A 24,963-nucleotide genomic window follows, 5' to 3' on the forward strand; every position below is an offset into this window, starting at 1 on the left:
AGATTTGCATAAGCGTTCCCTGGAGCAGAGCTCTATCCTGATAGAAGACTGAAGAATTTCTCCCTGTCAATCTTTACATAAATCTGGCAATTCACAGGAATTGTACATGTAATATTAAAGCAAGTTTTCTAAAGAAATATAGTAGCTGGTGAATCCTTAACTAGGGCAAGTTTTTCTGGATCCCTAACCTGGAAAATCACACACACATACACACACACACACACACACACACACTTCACACTGTTCACCTGCTAGTTTAACCCTATGTTTGTGTTCGTGAATGAGATCTGTCTACTCTCTCACACTTAACATACCCCCTCTTTTACAAGAGGGCAAATGTGCTTTCTCTGAGAAAGACTGGCAGCAAATAAGAGATACTGTACTTCATATTGTTGCACAATTTTGTAAGTAAAACTAAATATTAAGGATAATATCAAAGTGAGAAGAACCATCTGCTGTGTTCACATATAAAGGGACACATAGAAGACAATGTAATCCATTGTCCTATAGTTATATTTTATAAAACCATCCCAAAGGGGTAGGATTCTTGCTGCTCAAAAAAGGATAGAGGAGGAGAAGGCTGGGGGAAAGGGGGAAAGAAGAAAGACAAGCAACAAAGTCAGTGCTACACTTAGTAGAATTTGTGACCCAGAAAGATACTTAAGGGTGTAATAACTGACTTTTTTTGATGCATCAAATCCATGACAGCAAGAAAGAGGCAGGTGATCAGTGTATGCTGGTGCCTCTGGCAGACACTACTCTCTCCTTAAGTGGCTTTACATTCAACCATGCACCACAGGACTCCATCCTCCTCTAAGAAGAGACCCTATTAGTCAACAGTTTGAATACTAATATCAGCACCACAGTCTCCTACAACTCTCAGCCTTTTTGTCTGCATACTCAACAATCCCAGGTCTCTATACACTTTATTTAAATTGGGATTCTTAATCCCAACATAATAGGACATATTTTTCCAATTATAAAGTTATGGAAATTCTGGCACAGAGATTTAAAATATCTTCCAATGTCATGGAGCTGATAAATATTAAAGTCAGAATTCCAATCCTGACTACTAAGCCCATGCTATTTCCACTGAAACACTTTTCCTGCCTGTCTCTTGTCCTCAAATGTCCTAAAAACAGATTTTAAAATATGCTGAATTAAAATCACAATGTGAGTGGGTTATTGCATTAAAATAAATATTAAATACACAATTAACTTGTATGAATTATGTCCTGGAACATAATGTGGAAAAGCACTGACATGTGCAGAAGTTCTACAGTTCTCTGCTGATAACTAGCTCTGTGACCAAAATCAAGTTGTTAACTGCTCTGGGACTCAAACCCTTCACCTCTAAATCAAAAGTGTTGGATAAAATCCTTAGATTATCATCAATCCTCAAAATTCTGTAATTTTTCTATTTGTTGAACTGTTCATTTCCTTTCCAGATATATCTTGTGCCTAAAAAATGTACCCACATACATCATCATAAGGTTAGATTCTTTTTCTTCCCTGTCATATCCTTTCTGAGAATTCAATTCTTATACAGATCCCTCCTTAAACCACCCAAGATCCTCTCCTGATACAAAACTGCCATGAACATGGTCCATGGAATTAAATGGATAAAAAAAAAAATTTTAACTGAATCCTATTTGGTTAGATGCTCACTATCTCTCTGTCTTTTCATAACCTAATTCTTCTGTCTGCTTTATTGTATTATATAAAGGAATTATATCTTCCTGTCTGCAGCTTATTAAGCTTGACAGCTAACAATAATAAGTATGAATTATCAATAAGAATGCCTCAATATAACTTTGTTAATGTTAATAGACACTTACTTAAATATGTCCAATTTATAGTAAATATGCAGTCTGTTATTTAATCATTATTTTAAATAATAAATCTTTTAAAATCCAATTTTAATATGATGACTAGAATTCTTAGAAGTATTAACATTAAGTATGAAGTGTGCTTTTGTCACTAGATAAGAAAACATTAGAAAAATGTTACTAATAATGATTAAGTGGAAATGTAATGGATCCCTTAAGATAATCCATAGGTACAATTTTCTGTTTAAAAACTTAAGAAACAAATGACAGTGGATACCCAATGTTATGATCATTTCTGGAAAACTTTTCAAGTTGGACATTGAAACGAGGTCCTCAGTTATGAGTAGATTAGTTCATGCCTAAAAACCCATGTTAATTTTAAAATAATTCTAAAACATTTCTCCACCAAAAGTAGTGAAACTTTTAGAATAAAACTTACATTTACTCACTTCCGGCAGTTCTCCTTATAGTAAGTAAAATGAGCATTAATTCTTTTTGTATACAAAAATGAACAGGCATCTGTACCACGACTGTGAACTAAAATCAAATGTTCCATTTCTCTGTTTCACATGGGGTCTCATTAGCACCACAGAAGTAGAGTAATCCTTGTTTCCAGATAAGCAATATGTATACACAATCATCCCAAAGTGAGCCTGTTTCAGTCCTATTCTTCAGGACCCCCTAGGTGACTGTGTTTCCCTCCACAGCATGCAGACATAAACTGGAATCATCTCTGCTCAATCTCCAAAAAATTCTTTGGACATCTATCTCAGAGAAGAAAATTCCCAGATTTTCTTGGTTTTCAGGTTTTCTCGGTAATATTTAATAGCACCCTAGGCCAAAAGAAACACCTAACAGTTCAATTTAAAATGTAGGCCAGGCACAGTGTCTCACGCCTGTAATCCCAGCACTTTGGGAGGCTGAGACGGGCAGATCACCTGAGGTCAGGAGTTCAAGACCAGCCTGGCCAACATGGTGAAACCCCATCCCTACTAAAAATACAAAAATTAGTGGGGCATGGTTGTGGGCACCTGTTAACCCAGCTACTTAGGGAGCTGAGGCAGGAGAATCACTTGAACCCAGGAGGCAGAGGTTGCAGTGAGCTGAGATTGTGCCACTGCACTCCAGCCAGGGTGACAGAGAGAGACTCTGTCTCAAAAACAGAAAATAAAAATAAAATGTAGCCTGGTCCAAACCATTTAATAATTATTTATATCATAACAACTTAGCAGCATTTGAAAACGTAATAATGTAAAGTGAGAGAAAAATAACTTTATTTCATTATTAACTATAATTATTTAATTATTTTAGCTAATAAAGTTGAACACTGCACAACTTTTCAAACCTTGGGATCATATTGGACATTGTCATCCTCATATTTTATTCCACACTGATTTTCCCATGGTTATTGCTCATAATCATAGCAGCCTCCAAAACCCACCTTCACAAATGCATGAAGTGATTAAAATAAGGTAATACAATCCAATGCTAAAACTATAAGCTACCTCAAGCTAATAGTCTGTTTGGTGCTCAACTGACATTAAGCATCACTGCATTCCTCTCAAAATGTTAAAATATACCTCAGCAGCCATGTGCATCCACTGCACCACCCTAGGACCTGTTAGTACATAGTTTGGAAACCAGGACTCTGGTTGCTCAGCTTCCAAAGTTCTCAGAAAAGCTTGTCTTTTATCTTGATTACAGACTCTGAGTAAATAGGCAATAAGATCTTACAAATATAAAATGAAAATGATGTATTTTAAGTCATTTTTGCTGCAATAATTTTGTATGCATAGTGTTGCCTATGCATTTGTGGTTTATAAATAGTGCATTATTCTATATTTAAACATTTTATAGTTTTAACTGATTGTCTATAAACTAAGCTTTAAATACATAATAAGAAACAAAAGAATTTGCAAAGACAAATTATTTGCTTCTGATATTTATTAAACATACAATTTTTTTTAACCAACGGCTATACATGTGATAGATGAGCAGAATATTATCTCATGAAGTATTATTTTTGAAAAGACTTCATACATGTAATTATATACATATATTTCTAAAATTATATATTTTTTAAATACAGACCCTGAAATCTTGGTAACCACTCTTTGTTTGGAAAGAACAGGGAAGTCAAAGGTAGGGCTCATTATTTCCTATAACTTCTATTATCAAGCAAGGGAAAGAAGGCATTTTACTGTATGTTGCTGATAAAGAAACAAAGGCATGCAAAGATTGAGGAAACTGTCCATGGTCCTATGGCACATAGCTAATCACAGGTAAGCTCTTAGCTCTGCAAAATCTCATTTTATAGCTCTAGGGTAGAATGCTGTCTCTAAGAAAGACTATTGCTTGAGGAAAAAAAAAATAAATCTGGCTCATTATTTGCAGAGAATTTTATTTCAGTCCTTTTCTTAGGGAGTAATAATAGGTTTGCATTAGTCCAGTTACACATAGCCATCATGGCTAAGTTAACTCATCCATTCATCTCAACACATATTTGAGTAACTGAACGTTAATATTAAGCCAAACGCAATAAGCATTATAAAGATAATATATGGTTCCTATTTTTGAGAAACTTACACTGTAGTAAGCATAAGGAAAAGTTAAATAACATGAAAAGTTAAATGGCCATAGAAAATAGTACTAGTTAAGATGTCATATGGAAAATAAGTAATATAATATTCTAGGAGAAAAAGAAATATAAACTCTAAATATTTGCTTATGAAGGAAATGGGGCTTGAACTAGTCTTTGAAGAATGGGTAAAATTTTAATAGATGGAAATGAATTAATTGGGCATGGAGAAGAGAAAGAGTATGTTTTGTTTGAAAATGCTATGTATCACATCCAAACTGGATAAAAGAATGCATACTGAGAAATAGCAAGAAATAGAATAAGAAGATAAAGACCAGATTGGGAAAGGTTGACTGAACTTTCTCTGACAGGCATTGAAAAAAATAATTTTAACTTTTTGACCTGGGAAATGATACAAATAGAGTTTTGTACAAGCCAATAAAAGCTACTCAGTCATCTATGAAGTTCATAATTCCCACGAACATAAACCAGCAGGGCAGACTGCCTCAATGTCCAGGAAACCAGTTGCAAACCATTACTGAGGTATGTTCAGCCTGAGTGACAGACTGAGACACTGTCTCTAAAAAAACAGAAACAAAAGACAAAGCTAAGTTTCTTTATGCTCTTCCCCCTTCACATATACACACACATTTTTATATTAGTCAAACTTGAAGAACACCTGCTATAAATTATTTGCTTATTGTATTGTCCAAGAATATAATTCCAGTCAATAAAGTATATCACCTCCTTATCTCCATTTACTATTTGTCTAAATTGGCTAATTTTCCAAGCATATCAGTCTTTAATAGACCAGTAGGATGAAAAGTTAACCTTTACAGAAACCATTTTTAAAAAATAAAAAAGGTTTAAAATTCCCCCAAAACCTAATAAATGCCACTTCTGCATTAGGGTCAGTGATGTGTCTTTCACTAATGAACAGACCCAAAATTTCTTAATTTGGTGTCCCAATATAATAACTTAGTGGATTCAGTGAAGAGGATTTTAAACCAGATTGATCAATAATAATTCCACCTTGACTCATACCAAATATAGTGTGCTCTTATGTTCAATCTAATACATTTCTTTTTTCTATCAGAGAAAAAGGTTTTCAGCTTGCTACCTTTGTTTTCAACTACTGGAAAGAGAATGTTCATCCATACAAACTGAAAAGACTAGCTCTCAGGAATTTATTGTCAATTAGTGAATCAGGGTAAACATACACAATGAACACTTGCAGCTAGGTTCAGAATGTATTAGAGGCAGGGAAGAGAATGGAGAAAGACAGATGTATGTGTGAATATTGAGATTTGTCAAGATGACTGCAGAATATCTGAAGAAGGGAGGTGGATATCATGTGCTCAGCTGTAAATACAATTCTAGAACAAAGATTGGCCAACAGGAGTTTGAAATCACTAGACTGGAATGAAACCAAAGCAATGACTAGATGTATTTGCTAGAGGCACATAATATAAAGAAGAGCAGCTTAGGAGATAACATTTGATTAATAAATTAATGAGCCTTTTAACAAGTGGATTATTTGCGAAGAGACCACAACTGAAAGTGCTTACTACTGTATTTGAGAAAACAAATGAAAAATGAAGAAGAGTCATTCCCAGCCATCCCATATACACTGTTCATTTTTATAAGGCAGTAGCCACCATTTGTAGCTTTGTTTAAAAGTGCCTCAAAAAGAGGTCCAAATGATTTGATTTGAGTGTAAATCCAAATGTCCCATCCAAATATCATAATTAATTACTTCAAAACTGTCTTTTAATGAGATAACTAAACATTAAAACCACTGAAGGGAAATGCTTGTCTTGCTCTCTATCAGTAATTCTTCTCATTGCTTCTTCATTTTTCTTAGTTTACATGGTGCTTGTATTTTCAGGAGGTTATGTAATGAACCATAATAAAATTAATTGTCTCCAGGCTGATGAGGTCATAGATTTTCAGTGTCGTTGAGTCCCAATTATTTTAGCAGAATTTCTTCCTCAGTTGTTCGCTATTTGGTGTCCTATTTCAAAAATGAGCACTTTTCCTTTTTGCTGTTTGCTGTTTGCTTTTTGTTGGTAGTTTTCCATTGGAAAAAAAAAGTGCCTTATTCTTATTATATAAAATGACATAATTTCTGTGCAATCTATCCAGATTTAAAAATAAGTCACTGTAATCACTAATAAATAGTTTCAATTTATAAAATAGATTATAATATTCTTCACACATCTGGGAATTAAGTAAACATGAGCACTGGCAAAACTAGATTGTCACTCAAATTCACTGGAGTATAGCACTAATAACAGGAGCAGCTGATACTGGATTGGAGCAAGGTCCAGCATTCTCAAACAAAGCTATACATTTTTTAACAAAGAATAACAATCTTTTTTCCAGGGTGTTGGTCCTCTGTTACTGTGACACAAAATAGATATATTCCTGTTGGGTAAATTGACAATTTGGAATTCGTCATTGGTGCTTTCCTGCTTGAATGAATATGTATACAAACAGAAATAGATTTCCCTTCTATTACTAGTTATTTATAAGAAATTTAAATTGTATAAAGGCATTTTACATTTTCTCTTCATTATACCTTCAGCTTACTTATATTGAACAAGGCAAAAATAGAAAAATGTTTTCATAGGGACAATAAAAGCATTCTTCTATTAAACATTAATATCATGATTTCATATTATTTTATGTAAGGCAATTTCTTATCAAGACAGGAATCCATATTACAGGTGGAATTCATTTTCTTTCTTCAGCATGGTAATTGCCTCCACTATGATTATTATCTAAAGACTCAGAGGTAATATCTTCATGCAGAAAATACAAAGACTGTTTCTAATCTTGTTGAGAAAATGATAAAAATGAATATGCACACATTTCTTCATTCAAGAGCATTTATTGAGTAATATTTTGTGCCAGGAACTGTGCTAGACATTGTGAAGAGAGAAGAGTATAAAACACAATCTTTCTCTTCAAGTATCCAGCAATAGAGTAAAACACACATACATATACACAAGCAGCAGAAACAGACACACAAACTGATATTTTTTAGACTGCTAGGTTTAATAGTGGAAATACACACAGGATATAGAGGAGCACTTAATAGAAACTTAGGGAAAAGGGAGTTTAAATACCTTCTTAGTGATTATGTCTGAGCTGAGTTTTAAAGAACAGGTAGGGTTTTAAAGATGGGGAAGTTAAGGGAAGGGAAGTCTAGGCAAAGATTAGCCAGAGTAAAAGCACAAGATTGAGAAAAACAGGTATGCACCAAGAAATACAAGGATGTCAGGGCTGCTAAGAGTATTGAATTAAAGCAGGATATGGCTCAGAAGAACATGGTAATAAGAAGTACATAGAATCCAGATCACAGAGAACCTTGTTGAGGAATTACTATTGAATCTTAGAAAGATCATGTGACATTGAGGACTATAGATTTGAAGAGCCAAACTTAATTACCAGGGAAAATAGTTAGAAGGCTATTTAAGTAATCCAGAAAAGATAAAAGGAACTTGCCTAAAGTAGAAAAAGCTGAACCCCACATTTAAATTCCAATTCTCTTGTTATGTAACCTTGCAAAAGGTTCTGACTTCTCTATGCTTTAATTTCTTTATCTGTAAAGTTGATATCATAATGCTTAAGAATTATGCACTATCATTCCATTCTGCAAATGGGAAAACTGATCATTGAAATAAGGAAGATTTAGAGGGGACATATTAGACAAAAAGATAAGTTAAATTAACAGGATGCGGCAACTGCTTTAATATGGGAACTGAGAGAATGGTGAGATTTAAGAATGACCACATATTTCAGTTATGGAGACTATTAACTGATATAAAAAACATAGGAAGTGAAAATGGCCTCGGGGATGTGATAAGGTCTATTTCTTATAATTGAATTTTACATAAATTCAGGTGAAAATGTCTAGCAGGCAGTTGGATGTATGGATCTTGAGTGCAGAACAGAAAGCTGGGTAGAATACATGGATATGAATATCATCAGCATTTAGTTTAATCAAAACTGTAAGAATGAAGGTGATCAACAAGAGTGTAGTAGGCTAAATAATAACCTCCCTGAATATCTCAGCATCTTAATTCCTAGAATTTGGGAATATGTTAGCTTATATGGCAAGATGGAATTTATAGATGTAATTAAGTTAAGAAATTTGAGATGGAGCAATTATTCTGGATTATCTAGGTGGGCCCAGTGTAATCACAGGCTTCTTATAAGAGGAATGCAGGAAGAATCAGAGTGAGAGGAGAAAGTGATGTGATGACAGAATTAGAGATTTGAGTGATATGACATTGAAGATGGAGAAAGGGGCCACAAGCCAAGAAACATAGGAGACTTCTAGCAGCTGCTAGAAACACATCCTTTCCTCACCGCCTAAAGAAGTAACAGCCCTCCCACCACCTGGACTTTTGTCCAATGAAACTGATTTTGGACTTCTGACCTCCAGAACTGTAAGAACATAAGCTTCTGTTGCTTTAAACCACTAAGTTTGTGGTAAGTTGTTACAGAAGCAATAGGAAACTGATACACAGAGATAGTGTACTGAAAATACAAATAAAAATACTTGAGTAACACCAACATGTAAGATGGCTCTCAGAGGAAAGAGAGAAAGACAGGCCAGGCAAGCACAATGAGGAATCAGAAGAATGTCATGTCAATAAATTTAAGAATGGAAGACTCCATAGTTAAACATGGTAAAGTAGTCCAATAATAGCTTTTAGAAATGGAAAACATTCATTGGATTTGTCAAGAAGTCTTTGGAGAACTTAAAATAGTTTTAGTGAAGGCTGGAAGCCAGTTTTCAGTGAGTTGAGCAAAGTGAAAATTAGAAAGTAGAGATATCAAGTATACACTATTTTATGTTCTACCCTGATTTCTATATAGAGATAATATAAATTTATATTTATATATAATCACCCAACTGTGCTGACAACTGATAATCAATAGGTATATTTTGTTGGTGTTCTCCAGAGAAACAGAACCAATAGGGCGCACACACACACACACACACACACACATATAATGTGTCTTATATCTTATTATTACCTATCCTATTATTTATATATATGTTATAAATATATATAATGAAATTTATTATAAAGAATTGGCTGATGCAATTATGCAGGCTGATAAATCCCATGATCTGCTGTCTGCAAGGTGGAGACCCAGGAAAGCTGACAGTGCGGTTTCAAGCCCTGAGAGCTGGAGGGCAATGGTACAGATTCCAGTCTAAGTCTGAAGGCCTGAGAACCAGGAGTACCAAGAGCAGGTGAAGATTGATGTCCCAGCTCCAGCAGTCAGGCAGAGAACAAATTCAGACTTGCTCTAGCTTTTTGTTTTATTCAGACCCTCAGTGGACTGGATGGTGTCCACCCACACTGGGGAAAGCCATCTACTTAACTCAGTTCCCCAATTCAAATGCTAATCTTCCGGAAACACCCTCATAGACATACCCAGAAATAATGTTTAACCAGATATCTGGGCATCCCATGGCCCAGTCAAATTGACACATAAAATTAACCATCACAACAAGTAAAGGTCCTGGGTATCCAGTCAGATACTATAGGATAGCAGAGGGGTTTGAGGATGTGCAGCATAAGAATATGTAGAAGATGTTAATGAGGCCTCAGAGAAAAGGGAACACTTACATACTGTTGGTGGGAATATTAATTAGTTCAGCCACTGTGGAAAATAATTTGGAGATTTCTCAAAGAACTTAAAACAGAACTACCATTCAACCCAGCAATCCCATTACTGGATATATACCCAAAGGAAAATAAATCATTCTACCAGAAAAGATACATGTACTTGTATGTTCATCACAGCACTATTCACAATAGCAAAGACATCATATCAACCTAGATGCCCATCAGTGATGGATTAGATTAAAAAAATTGGTACACATATACCATGGAATACTATGCAGACATAAAAAGAATGAAGTCATGTCCTTTGCAGCAAAATGGGATGCAGCTGGAGGCCATTATCATAAGCAAATCAATGCAGGAACAAAAAACCAAATACCACTTGTTCTAACTAATAAGTGGGAACTAACCATTGAGTACACACAGACATAAAGATGGGAACAATAAACACTGGGGACTACTGGAGAGGGAAGAAGGGACAAGATCAAGGCTGAAAAACTGCCTGTTAGGTATTGTGCTCACTTCCTGGGTGATGAGATCATTCATACCCCAAACTTCAGCATCACACAATATACACAGGTAACAAATGTGCACGTGTACCTCCTGAATCTAACATAAAAGTTGAAATTATTTTTAAAAAAAGAATCTGTGAAAGAAAGAAAAAACTGGATCAAATCCCTACAGCATAGAGAGATGCTTGAAAGACATTGAAGCAGCAACAACAAAAAAAAATTGAAAAAAAATAAAATTAAAATTAAAATTAAAATAAAAGTCCCCCCACCCCCACTTCCAGGCCTTCAAAATTAACTATGAGAGGAGAAGAAAGATATGGGCATCTTGAAGACATTAATGGAGTTGTCCCTTGCTATCCATGGAGGATTGGTCCTAGGACCCCCACAGATACCAAAATCCATGGAGGCTCAAGTCCCTTATACAAACGGTGTAGGGTTTGCATATAACCTAAGCACATCCTCCTGAGTACTTTAAATCATCTTTAGATTATTTATGTTATCTAATACCATGTAAGTACTATGGAAATAGTGTTATACTGTATTGCTTAGGAAGTAATGACAGGGAAAAATGTCTATACATGTTCAGTACAGACATAACCATCCTTTTTTGTTTGCTTTTAGTATTTCCAATTCACAGTTGATTGAATCCATGAATGAGGAACCCACAGATACGGAGGGCCAATTGTATTAGTAAACACCACTGGAGTAAAGCAGGCAGTACTAAAGCAAGATCAGAGTGTTATATCTGGCTTAACCAGCTAGAATGCTAGTTGAAGAAAAGTAGATAATAGCTTTAGTTATATAAGTAAAGTTTTATATATAGCTTTATTATATGGGTTTTTTAAGCAGTGAAAATATCAGGGCTTTATTAGGTAAAGAAAAAAGTGAAATATGGAAGCCAAAAAAAGAGAAAATATGACAAATAATCATCATAGGAATATCCAAAAGAGTTAGTAAAAGAAGTACTTATAGCAGACAAAGTTTTCAGATTAAAAATTTGAAGGAGGAGGGATTAAGATGAATAAATTCTGTTTTGAAAAAATAAACCTCAAAATATACTTCAGCCATTTAATAAATTAGTTCAATGTTTTGTCGGTGATATGCCAAGTCCCTAGCACCTATATCCACCAAAAGTAGCACTACATGAGTAATATCTGGCACAGGGTAAGACATTTTCCATCAAATCCTTTGACTTTTATAATATTGGTATTTCCTTCTGCATTTCATGCAAAGGTATTTCCCAAGCCATTGTAAAACATTCTGTAGATACTATGTGTACACACGGATATGATGTGTGTATACATACTATTCATTTATTTTCTAGCTCTGTCCACAGAAAGGGTCTAAAGGCAATGACACCCAGTTTTAATAAACACATCCAGTATCAAGATCTTGGTTTCTAAATGCAATTTCCAGTAAATGAAACTAGGAGTCCTGGAAAAAAACAGCTGATTCTAGGGCCAGCACAGGAAAAATATAAGATGAGTCTAGAGCGGCCGGGTGCGATGGCTCACGCCTGTAATCCTAGCACTTTGGGAGGCCGAGGCAGGCGGATCACGAGGTCAGGAGATCAAGACCATCCTGGCTAACACGGCGAAACCCCGTCTCTACTAAAAATACAAACAAATTAGCCGGGCGTGGTGGCGGGCGCCTGTAGTCCCAGCTACTCTGGAGGCTGAGGCAGGAGAATGGCGTGAACCCGGGAGGTGGAGCTTGCAGTGAGCCGAGATTGCCCCACTGCACTCCAGCCTGGGTGACAGAGCAAGACTCCATCTCAAAAAAAAAAAAAAAAAAAAAAAAGAGTCTACAGCATCTTGTAATGTCAAAAAGTAAATAAGCACTAAAAAGGAAAATAAATAGGGGTTATTTATGTGAAAAAGTCACTGGAGCCAACCCAAAAGTGCTCGCAAAGTCCAAACAAAGCTAGAACTTTGAACAAAATAATGGATTATTAGACTCTAAAACAAAGTATGAAATAAATACCCATGAGTCCATACTGACAAAAATAAATTATTGAAAAAATAAGTAAATGGATAGAAGATATAAATCTTCTGTACAGAAAATTTCCCTTTAATATACGTAAATAATGCCCACTCCAAGAGAGGGAGCGTAATTCCCATGATGCCCCTTGTCCCCACCACAGACACATGTTGAGTGTGAACTAGACTTAGTGACTCGCTTCTAAAGAATAGAATGTGAAAAGGGAAAAATAGTAATCTCACAGTGGAAAAACCTCGCAGACATCATCTTATCCGAGTCATTAAGGTTAACGTCACCAGTGATAAGTCATATTGATACTATGTCCCTCTAATATGTTGTGATGGGAAGGACACTCCACTTCTATAGTATTTCTCTCCAAAAAAACTATAACCCAGGTTAATAGTGTGAAAAGCATCAGATAATCCAAATTGAGGGACATTCTACAGAATTTTTGACCAGGACTCTTCAAAACTATCAAGATCATGAAAAACAAGAAAAGACTATGAAACTGACTCAGGTCAGAGAAGACTAAGGATACATGATAACTAAATGCAATATTCTATCTTTTGGATTGAATCCTGAAACAAACAAAAAGGACATTAGCGGAAAAAATGGTGAAATCCAAATGAAGTCTAAAGTTTAGTTCATAGTAATGTACCAGTGTTCATTTCTTAGTTTTAACAAAGGCACCATGGTTGTGAGAGTTGTTTAACAGTAGGGAAATCTGGGTCAAGGGTATATGGAATCTTTGTATTATCTTCACAACTTTTCTGTAAATGTAAAATTATTCCGAAGTAAAATGTGGAATTTTTTTAAAAGTTTGTTGGCAAGTTTTAAAATGCAGAATTTAACATTTGAGATAGTGAAATGTAACCACAGTGGTGAATGATTTTTTAATGCCAAGATCTAAATATATTAGCTCCATCATATTTATGACCAATAAAAGTCCTACAAAATGTTTTGATGACCTATGGTAGTGATAAATTCTATATTCTCCTTTCAGAAGACATTGTGTTCTTCCTACTACAAGATGATTTGGACAAACTCTCCTTTTTCACTTTGAGAAAGAGAGTTTTAAGCCAGAATTATCTATCTGTAGGTGAGTCTGGGTCAAGAGCAAAGTGTTGATACTGATATTTAATTTTACGGCACTCTACAGGGTGAAATCTTCTGTAATTAGTTTTAATTACTCGAACAGAGTATGACCAGCATTTTAAGACATCATAAGAATGAGAGCAAGAAGAGGTCTGGGGCAATGATAGCTCAAACATTCTATTATCATATATTCAATACTTTTTTAAAATTTAAGCTGAATATCAACTGAGCTACAAACAGCTAAATGTACCACATAACTGAGGTCTCTCCCTGCTTTGGTCAGCACGTTTTGTTTTTGTTTTTGTTTTTGAGATGGAGTCTCGCTCTGTCGCCCAGGCTGGAGTGCAGTGGGGCAATCTCGGCTCACTGCAAGCTCCGGCTCCCAGGTTCACGCTATTCTCCTGCCTCAGCCTCCTGAGTAGCTGGGACTACAGGTGCCCACCACCATGCCTGACTAATTTGTTTGTATTTTTAGTAGAGACAGGGTTTCACCGTGTTAGCCAGGATGGTCTCGATCTCCTGGTCAGCACTTTTAATGACTCTTATACCTATTATCACAGACAACTGCTTAACATAGAAAACTCTGAATATTCATTCATTCCTTCTCACTACATAGTTTAATCCCCATACTACTTTGTCTTTCCTCTCCAAGATTCTTCTTTGCACTCTTGACTGCTGTTCTCGATTTTTTCATCATGCCCTCCAGAGTTCTGGTAGTATTGTTAATAAATACGCTTATTAGGTTAGGTATACTTCCAAACAATGAAATATTACTTTATACCCACTGGAATGGCTAAAATGAAAGCTGACTATAGGAAATGCTGCTGAGTATGTGGACACACTGGAAACCTCCTATATTATAAACTAGTTCAACCATTGTGGAAGTCAGTGTGGCGATTCCTCAGGGATCTAGAACTAGAAATACCGTTTGACCCAGCCATCCCATTACTGGGTATATACCCAAAGGACTATAAATCATGCTGCTATAAAGACACATGCACACGTATGTTTATTGCAGCATTATTCACAATAGCAAAGACTTGGAACCAACCCAAATGTCCAACAATGATAGACTGGATTAAGAAAATGTGGCACATATACACCATGGTATACTATGCAGCCATAAAAAATGATGAGTTCATGTCCTTTGTAGGGACATGGATGAAATTGGAAATCATCATTCTCAGTAAACTATCGCAAGAACAAAAAACCAAACACCGCATATTCTCACTCATAGGTGGGAATTGAACAATGAGATCACATGGACACAGGAAGGGAAATATCACACTCTGGGGACTGTTGTGGGTGGGGGAAGCGGGGAGGGATAGCATTGGGAGATATACCTAATGCTAGATGACGAGTTAGTGGGTGCAGCACACCAGCATGGCACATGTGTACATATGTAACTAACCTGCACAATGTGCACATGTACCCTAAAAGTTAAAGTATAATAATAAAAAAAATTGTATAACTACTTTCAAAAACTATTTGGCAATTTCTTATAAAGTTAAAAATACACCTATACAAGGACTCAGCAATTCCATTTTTGGGTTTATATATAAAATAAGTGAAAGCATATGTCTTCAAAAAGACATGTATGAGAATGTTCACAGCACTTTTATTCAGAATAGTAAAAAATCATAAGTGACTTTAGCATCCATCAATAGAATGAATAAACAAACTGTGATATATTATACAAGAAAATAATACACTATAAATAGCCACACTATTGATATACTCAACAACATGGATAAATTTCAAAAATGCTCTGCTGAGCGATAGAAGCCATACATAAAACAGCAAATTCCATTTATATCAAGTTTAAGAAGGGGAAAAATTAACATATTGTGATAGAAATTTAAAAAGTAGTTGCTAGGAATAGGAATGTGGGCAGGATGAATTGACTGGAAATGGGATTAAGGCAAATAGGGAACTTTCTGGGGTGATGAAATTGTTTTATATCTCAACTTGGGTATTGCGTATACAAGTAAATATATTTGTCAAAATGTATCAACTGAAAACTTATTATCTGTGCGTTTACAAAAACCTAATTACTAAAGAAGTCATTTCTGTCCTAACTAATCTATACTTAATATCTAGTATAGCACTGAGCCCAGAGTCTGTGATCAGTGAATAGTCAATTAATGAATAAATATTATCAATATAATTTTATATTTATGAATATTTAGCACATAAGACCAGATTTCAAACTCTTTGGATTCACATTCCTCCTAACCCAGTGAATTTCTTCAGTTCTATCTGAGCACACTAGCTTAGGGTTCCCCAGTCATAGAGGTAGGAGAAGGTATAGAAAATGGAAAAACACCCTCAGCATTTCAGTTACCTGATAAAAATGAGAGACAGATGAAAAGGAGGCAGATAGAAGGAGAAGGAGAAGAGATAATGTCTATGACATGGGGAGAGAAACAAAGGCTAGAGAGAGGTATTTCATCACATGGAACGCTAGACAAATCTTTTTAAAAGTACTATTTTATGTTATATATGCAGATACATAATCAATCAGTACAATAATTTAAAATGCAAAAAGGCAAACTCGCTATTTGGGCAAGAAAAAAATGATATATACATCCACTAAAGTAGATCATTTGGGAAGAAGAAATACTTCTTCCAGAGTTGTTTTAAAAAATATTAGAATGGCGTGAACCCGGGAGGCGGAGCTTGCAGTGAGCCGAGATTTTGCCACTGCACTCCAGCCTGGGCGACAGAGCAAGACTCCGTCTCAAAAAAAAAAAAAAAAAAAAAAAAAAAAAAAAAAAAAAAAAAAATTCACTTACTAAAGTTTGTAAGCTTTAGATGGTTACATACTCATTTTCCCATCACAACAGCAGCAGCAACAATCACAAAATTAAAATCAGGTAAATGCCTGCTCTGATAGACCACAAATATCATTGTCTACTTATAATTTAGCCCCATCTTGTGGTAGTCTAGGAAACTGGACTAAAGGCTGTCACTGTCTGATTGTGTTTTTGAAACTATAGGCATAAATGATACTATTCCAGTTAGGTTTAAGCCAAAAGAAACTAGACTAAGAGGACTACATTTCCAGTTAGTCAAGGGTTTCCCACTCCTTAGCTATACAATAAAGACATTCAAAGAAGTCTGTGAAATACTTTTGTTTCCTTGGACAAGCCACTTCTCTCAGAATAGTTATTTTCACAGAAGACCAGTGCTAAGTAACACAAGCCTTCATGTAACGTTTCTCCTCTGCCTCAGCAAACCAAAAGCAAGAAAGCTCAAAATCTGTCTTTGGGAACTAGTTAGGGAAAGTCAAACCACTTGAAAAGAACAGAATAATGTTGTTCTATCATCTCTATAACCATTAAAATTTTGAAGCAAATGACAGTTTACAATACTATTAACAAAGACATTTTAACAAAGATTCATGGTGATCAGTGACATTCAGCTAAAAGATTAAATTGGAATTTATTTCTTTGATTTTTCTTTTTTTTTAACATTCGAAATTATATGGGGAAATGCATTTTCGCCTGCCCTTTGGCAGTAAAAGTGCTGCCATTTTTGGAAGTGCCATTTAGAAATGTCTTAAGCCTGACCTTTCAGCACTAAATGAAACTTGTTCTATGTAACCAAAAATAGATATTTCTTTTAATCTAATTTAGAAAGTTGACCATAATATGACTCTGAATATCATGATTACGATTATAAAATTATCAAAATGAGAATTATTCAGACATGACCATATAACTCAATTTCACTGGATTAGATACATCAGTAATTTACAAAAATACTTTTATTTGGATCTGTGTCAAGGTAGCCTGCAAATTTAAGTATGAAGATCAATGTGAATTATAAGCATACTTCAAGTACTATTGCCCGGTACTGATTTATCACACCAATGACATGACGTAATACCACAAAGTTCAAGAAACCCTTTCCTATACCAACACTTAACTTTAAAAGGAAGAATATGTAGCTAAAGTAAACAACAAAACTTGGGATAAACAGACATACTCTTGCTTAATGCAATAACATAGGTTCCTGAAATTTAATATACAAGTCTCATAAATTTGGTAATATTTTCATATTGATTTAAATGTTTTATTTTTATTTTCAATTCATCATAAGTTGACATATAAATGTACTGAGGTTTTCATATTTTAAAAGGTGCCCACCTAACGAACCTATGCTAGAACAAATAATAATTTTGGAATAAAAAGATTCTTCTTAATGCAAAACTAGATGCATCAAGCTAACAAAATGCATCTAATTTTGTAGAATTCCTTAAAGCAAGGCAAATCTTTGCTATAAACATGAAGTTGCATTGCCTCTAACACTCCCTTTCCACTGCATGACATAATTCCCATACATTTCTCACTGGATTTTATCCCCATTAACACTATTGGGAAACCATTTTCATAGATAAATGTGTCAATTAACTAAAGGTTTTCTTTAAAAAAGAAATACAATTTTAATGTCTATATTTTAGGCACTCTTGAAATGTGTGTGTCCATGTTTGCATGTGTATGTGCTTATTCCCTCTGACTTCCATTTTTACAGGCAGGTGTAATTATTAAACCTCTCTTCTTACCCAAATATGTAACACAATCTCATTTTCTCCCCACTTACCCTAGGTTCTGCTCTCCTCTCCATTTATCCTCTGATTCTCTTGCTTTCTCTTTCCTCATCTCTCTTCTCTGTTTTTTTTCCTTTTTTTTTTACTGCCATATCATAAAAATTCAATAAATAATGTAATTCTTTTATCTTCCTTATTTTATCTCTATCTCTTTATACTCCTTGATTTTATCTTTCTTGATTGCCTGCATGATAAAGCTAATTCAATAAGTAAATCCTGTGTGTGTGCATAATTAATTATATATTACTAAAAACTTTATATTCAAAAAATATAAATCATTCTATTATAAAGATACATCCATGTTTATATTCACTGCAGCACTATTCACAGTAACAAAGACATAGAATCGGCCTAAATGCCCATCAATGATAGACTGGATAAAGAAAATGTAGTACATATACACCATGGAATACTATACACCACAGAATACTATGCAGCCATAAAAAAGAATGAGATGGAGCTGGAGGCTATTATCCTTAGCAAACTAATGCAGGAACAGAAAACCAAGTACCGCATGTTCTCACCTATCAGTGGGAGCTAAATGATGAGAATACATAGGCACTTAGAGGGGAGCAACACACGCTGGGGCCTATTACAGGGTGAGAGTGGGAGGAGGGAGAGAATGAGGAGAAATAACTAACAGATACTAGGCTTAATACCTGGGTGATGAAATCATCTGTACAGCAAACCCCCGTGACACAAGTTTACCTATGTAACAAACCTACACATGCGCCCCTGAACTTAAAAGTTAAAAAAAGAACTTTAATGATAGCTCAGTACAGAAGAAATGTATTAATACTTAGAGCTTTTGATTATAAAGTATTTTTAAATACTTTAAAATTACATAGTCAATTCTCATTATTTGTGGAAGCTATGTTCTATAAAGTTGCTGTGAGCATTGAATTAGCAAACACTGAAACATTGCTCCTAGAGGAAATACAAAGTGAAGTTCCTGCAAGCTTCTGGTCACAACATTTTTATCAACCAATCAATATATAGCCTTGTTTAATGATGTTTCTACTTTAAAACCTCTTGTTTAATGTATATCATTGATTCAATAACATTGAATTAGCAGCCAATAAAACTGTAACCCCTGCCTGAAGAAAGTTCCAGTAACCCACATGTGTTCTCCCTAAGGCACATCATAGTGTTATTATGAAGCAGGAAAAAAACAAGCCTTGTACTAGGCTGACACACTCCAAGACCCAGTGATAGGCAGAGCTCTGGCATGGCTTTGATAACACTATCTGCAGAGCCAGGGCCCTCAAGGGATGAGCCCCAGAGCCCCAGAGCCATCCCATCCTGGAGCAGGGATGAGAAAAACAAGTTCTTCTCCCCTTTTAGCTTCCCCCTTCTCCATTACCATTCTCGTGATTATTTTTGTAAGTTTGTAAGAGTTTTGCAAGTTCCTGCTTTCCCATCTGTGCAGTATGGCAAAGGTCACAAGACACGCTTGAGTTGCAGTGTCTGTCACTGTTTGATAAACTGTCTTTGTTCTGCTTCTGTAAGCTTGCTTGCCCACCCTGCAGGTTTCACACCACTAAACTGGCCAACCCCCTTCAGTTGCATGTATAAAAGTCAAGCCCTGTCTTTGTTCAGGGCTCAGCCTTTGGATTTTAATTCACTGGACTGGTGGCCAACTAAATAAAATCCTCCTGTTCAACCTATTGGTCTCTCCCATCCCTTAATTCCCACAACATTTCCACTTAGGAACACTAGATAGCATGTTGGCACTATACTTACTATAAACAAGGAAAATTACCAACAAAAAACACAGAAGATGTGCTAAATAAACCTCAAAAAAATACTTGTTTATAGTATGATAGCTGAAGCAGGAAAACAGAACATAGCCTTGTTTGACCGCAGCTGGGAACACATGCATTGGGTGACTCATTTTTCTCACTGCTCTTTGCATGTCTGTGAATGACCACAAAAGTGATACAAGTACTGATTGTGGGGTTGCAAATAAATTTTAATGAGTAGGCAAATTTGCAAATACAAAATTGACAAATAATGAGGATCAACTGCACTTTGGTTGCAAAGATATATAATGTTACGATTTATAAAACATATTTGGGTATAAAAACTTCAAGACAGCATTCTGTAGGGAAAATGGAACAAAAATACAAGACATGCAGAAAAAAGATGTATAATTTTTGACTATTAAATAAAAAATTGTTCCATGTATTTTATAACTGGGTGACAATCACTTCATACTATAGGATACATTCAAAAGACTAATATAATTGGTACATTAGATACATCAGAGATGTTACATTTGAAGCTATTTAAATTTGTAATGAAAAACTTTACATGTCAACTTAAAAATGCATGAATGGGTGCAGATTTGTTGAAAACTTTCATAAAGTTCATGACCAAAGATGAAAAGAGACCTTTGTGCCTGATTTTGAAACTGAAGTCTCAGAATAGCTATGTGATATTGGACAAGTCTGTTGTATTCTCTGTCTCTTAGGGTCTTCATATTATAGGAACCAAATATCTATCTGAAGGGATTATTCTTATGAGGCAAATAAAATAATACAGGAAAAATTTGTATAAAATTTATAATTGCAATAATTAATAATCATAATAATATAATAGCTACATGATGCTAGGACATTGGTAATTCAAAGGTGCCCGAACTCCTATTGGTCTGCGAAAGCATTAATAAAACTGTAGAGCTGTCTTTCATCTTTTTTAAAGAATGACTAGTGGAAATCACACTTATATCTCAAAAAAGTGAACAAAGGTCTAAAACCATTTTTTTCTCTCCTAGCTATAATGTTTCAATTGATCAGAACTTCTGAATTATGGCTGCTGTTATTAAATTGGGAGTACATTTTATTTAATACAGGTGGTTTGATAGAGGACAATTTTTCAAAACATGGTACGCTTGTCAGAGATAGAAAATAAAAGACATTCTTAATGATTAAAAGAACAGAAATATTTTATAATTAAGATATCAGATTTTTATTTATATTTTATTTATATATTATTTATTTATATTTTATTTATTTTTTATATTTTAAAATTTTAATATTATAATATTAAATTTATAAAATTAAAATTATAATATAAAAATATAATATTTTATAATATATATTTATATATATTATTTTAAATAATACAAAATATCATTTATATATTTTTTATTTATAAATTATTTTATAATTTACAATATCAGAGTTCTGCTGGGGTTTTGCCACATCTCCCATAGAAAGACAGCACCTACATTTCCCTCCAGCATACATTCCTACGAAAAATGCTGTTTTGTTGGGAAGAGAGTAAGCCTTCTAAAATGTAAATGAAGATAAATCTGTGCCTATTTATAGCAAACAGTAAGCTTATGGCATGTAATTAATTGTACACAGTAATGAGGAGATATTTTTTGCAGCTCAAGAACATTCTAAGCCAGTCGTTCCCACAGTCAGGGGAGATCATATCACACAATCCCATCTGGCACATACAAAATCATCCTCAGCTCCTTGTCCACATTATGCATCTGTACATCCTAGCAAACATGACAGATCAACGTGACTGACAACAGACAGATCTAGCTACTTGCCTGCAGCAATGAAACTCCCTTGGCCAAGAACACGGGAGCAGTGCAGTGCATTACAATGAAGCTTCCTAGTCACTGGCCTGATGTTGGTAATGCTTCTCATTTGTCTTTGTGCTTGCCTTTTTTTCTGGAAGCTGCTTAAACCAGCACCTGTTCCCATCACAGAAATGCAACAACTAAATACCAACTTACTAGTTAAACAAAGTCAGTAATGCGATCAAGGGAGATATACAACAACTATTAAGAAATGAAGTACTCTTCTGTCAGTTCACACAGACCACTTTATTAATGTCACATTTGGTTCAGCTTTACTAAGGAGACAGGCTAAATAAGAACTCCACCACAGAGCATCTTTAGGCACTACCAGGCCCATGGTTTGCATGTGAAGAATAAGATTCAGTGGTTGTAGTTAATCAAAAGTGATAACACTACTTTGAAGGCTATGTTAGATACACCAGCAATCTTGGTATCACAATACTCATCCTATGAACTCTAGGCCTTGTTCTTTTACTGCCACAAACTCAAGCATGGAGTCAAACTGATATGACCTAGCTGAAAATAGCTCTTTTATATGAGGTTCCAACACTGTATTTATTCATTTCTTTCTAGAGATAAGGAGCTTGTAATAGAGATATTAAAGGAGAACAAAAACTAAGATCATCTCAGCCACTATTCAGTTTTTTCTTCCCACGAGATATCCAGCTTCTCCCACATCATCACTACATAAAAGGCCCAAATTAGAGGCTTTTTCAAAGCCACTAAAACAACCAAGAAGCCAAATCATACTCATCTTGTGACTATTCTAATTTCTAAGGCACTGACCTCACAGTCTTACTATTGCTGTCTCCAGATCAAAGCTTAAAACCAACAAGAACAATGAGAACTGGCATGTGTGGTCAGAAGCAACAGTTACCGAGTCTGAGTCAACAGAGTGTGGTCTGAGGAAGAATGTGGAAAGTTTAGCATATGTTAAAATTGCCTGGTTGCTAATGTACAAGAATGACTATCTTTTAAATATCAAAATTTCCACACACACAAAAATCTATTCCCTAATTTACATACATGACAGCCCTTCACATTCACAGCTAATAATTTTGTCTTTTCCCTTTTCCACCCCCACTTCCTGCTTTGTGCACAGCAAATTATTCCCACTTTTTTAAAGCAATTATTTGTATGATTTGTTTGATAGATCTTTCAGTAGTCTGGATACCCTTTTCCAGACTGCCAATGTTCCTTTTAAACAGTGATTTGGTATTTAGTAAAACTTTACATTTCTACTGCACAGAAAATAAAATAACAGTAACTACCATTTTTGAGGACTTACAGTCTGCCAGTCAGTATGCTAAGTACTTTACAAGAATTATTTTTATGATGATTATTTAATCATTATTGTCTCAGTTTACTAAAGAGGAAACTGAGACGCAGGAAGCATAAATAAATTAAGTAGCTTACAGCTATTGAAGAGCCAGAATACAAACTCCATTCTCTTTGACTCCAAAGCTATTGCTGGAAAGTGATGCAGTTGAGTTGATATCAGTAAAATATGCCACAAAACCAGATATTATATACCATATTTTCTTGGTTCTAAGAAGCATAATTTCCTCCATTTTTTAAAGTTTCTGTAATCAGAAGGTATCTTAAAATTGGTGTAGACATCATGTGTATCTGTGTTGCTTTGCTCCTCCCTACTCCCCGCAAAAGAGCTGTTATTAAATAAGTGAATCATCTTAAAGCTGACAGGAAAGTAGAATCAAGGAAACACTTGACTCATTCCTGATTGTTCTCAGGCCTCATCCACCTGTCTGCTTCTACATGAAAGCACATCAATAATAATAATAATAAGGCAAATTCTAGTAGCTATTGCCCCAACCAACTCTGGCAATACCTCAACCCTCAGGAAAGTGCCCAAAATGTGTTTGTTCATTCTTGTGTTCACCAGTTCTGTGGAGCTACACACCAATGCTGCCCATCTAGGCTGAACCATGACTTAAATCCCAGTGTTTCACAAATACCTTTGTTACGAGAGCTCCTGTAGCACCAGCCTGAAGCTTTCTCCCCAGAGAGTCTGATCACGAGGCCAGACATGGCAGGCAAAAGAATAGATTCCACTGTGACCTCCCTACCATGCCATCCCCAAGTGCTCCTATAGAAAATTCTGCCTGATAGGCCCCTTATGCCCATATAAATAAACCCATCAAAGACTTAACTCTGAGTTATGTGCTCCACTAATTCATATGATACTCCAAATACATCTGAATCCCACCAGGCTCAATTGATCTACACTCAAGACCCCGTATCTACCCACTCTACATACAGTTGTCCCAGATGAGGAACCCTATATATTATTCCATCATGGGAACAATGTCATTCTCAAATATATGATTACAATTATTTCCAGAAGTAGAGGGAACTGGGCCAGGTGCAGTGGCTCACACCTGTAATTTCAGCACTTTGGGAGGCCAATGTGGGAGGATCACTTGAGGCCAGTTTGAGACCAGCCTGGCCAACATCACGAAATCCTGTCTCTACTAGAAATACAAAAATTAACCGAGTGTGGTGGCACATGCCAGTAATCCCAGCTACTTAGGTGGCTGAGGCAGGAGAATCGCTTGAACCCAAGAGGCAAAGGTCACAGTGAGCTGAGATAGCGCCACTGTACACCAACCTGGGTGACAGAGTGAGACTCTGTATCAAAAAAAAAAAAGTAGAGAGAATCATGATCCTTCTGGTCAGAAATGTTTATAAAGTTGGGGAGACACAAGGGAGGGTCTAAGAGCTAAACTTTTTCAATTAGGAAAACATGAGGTTACCATATTGTGTAGGAGGATTGTTTGGGATGAGGCCACTTTGTCTCAAATTGTTTTGTACAGAAATACTTTAAAGTTAACACTTAATACATGCATGGTTTTTCAGGGTTCATGATGACCACTGACAATGAAAACCAGGCTCCTCCATTAGGAGTAGAGAAAGATCATCCAACAGAAATGCCTAGAAGTGACGACAGTGGAAGTGAGGTGAGCCTAGAGAGGCTGTGAGTAGTACCAAGCAGCAGATTTACATCAGAGACAAGTTGCAGGATCTGTACTTATTTTATAAGAAATCTTTAAGAAAAAATGAGACTAAGATGATGTGTGAGGTTCGTCG

This window comes from Pan troglodytes, chromosome 9, assembly GCF_028858775.2.
Source record: "Pan troglodytes isolate AG18354 chromosome 9, NHGRI_mPanTro3-v2.0_pri, whole genome shotgun sequence".
Lineage (NCBI taxonomy): Eukaryota > Metazoa > Chordata > Mammalia > Primates > Hominidae > Pan > Pan troglodytes.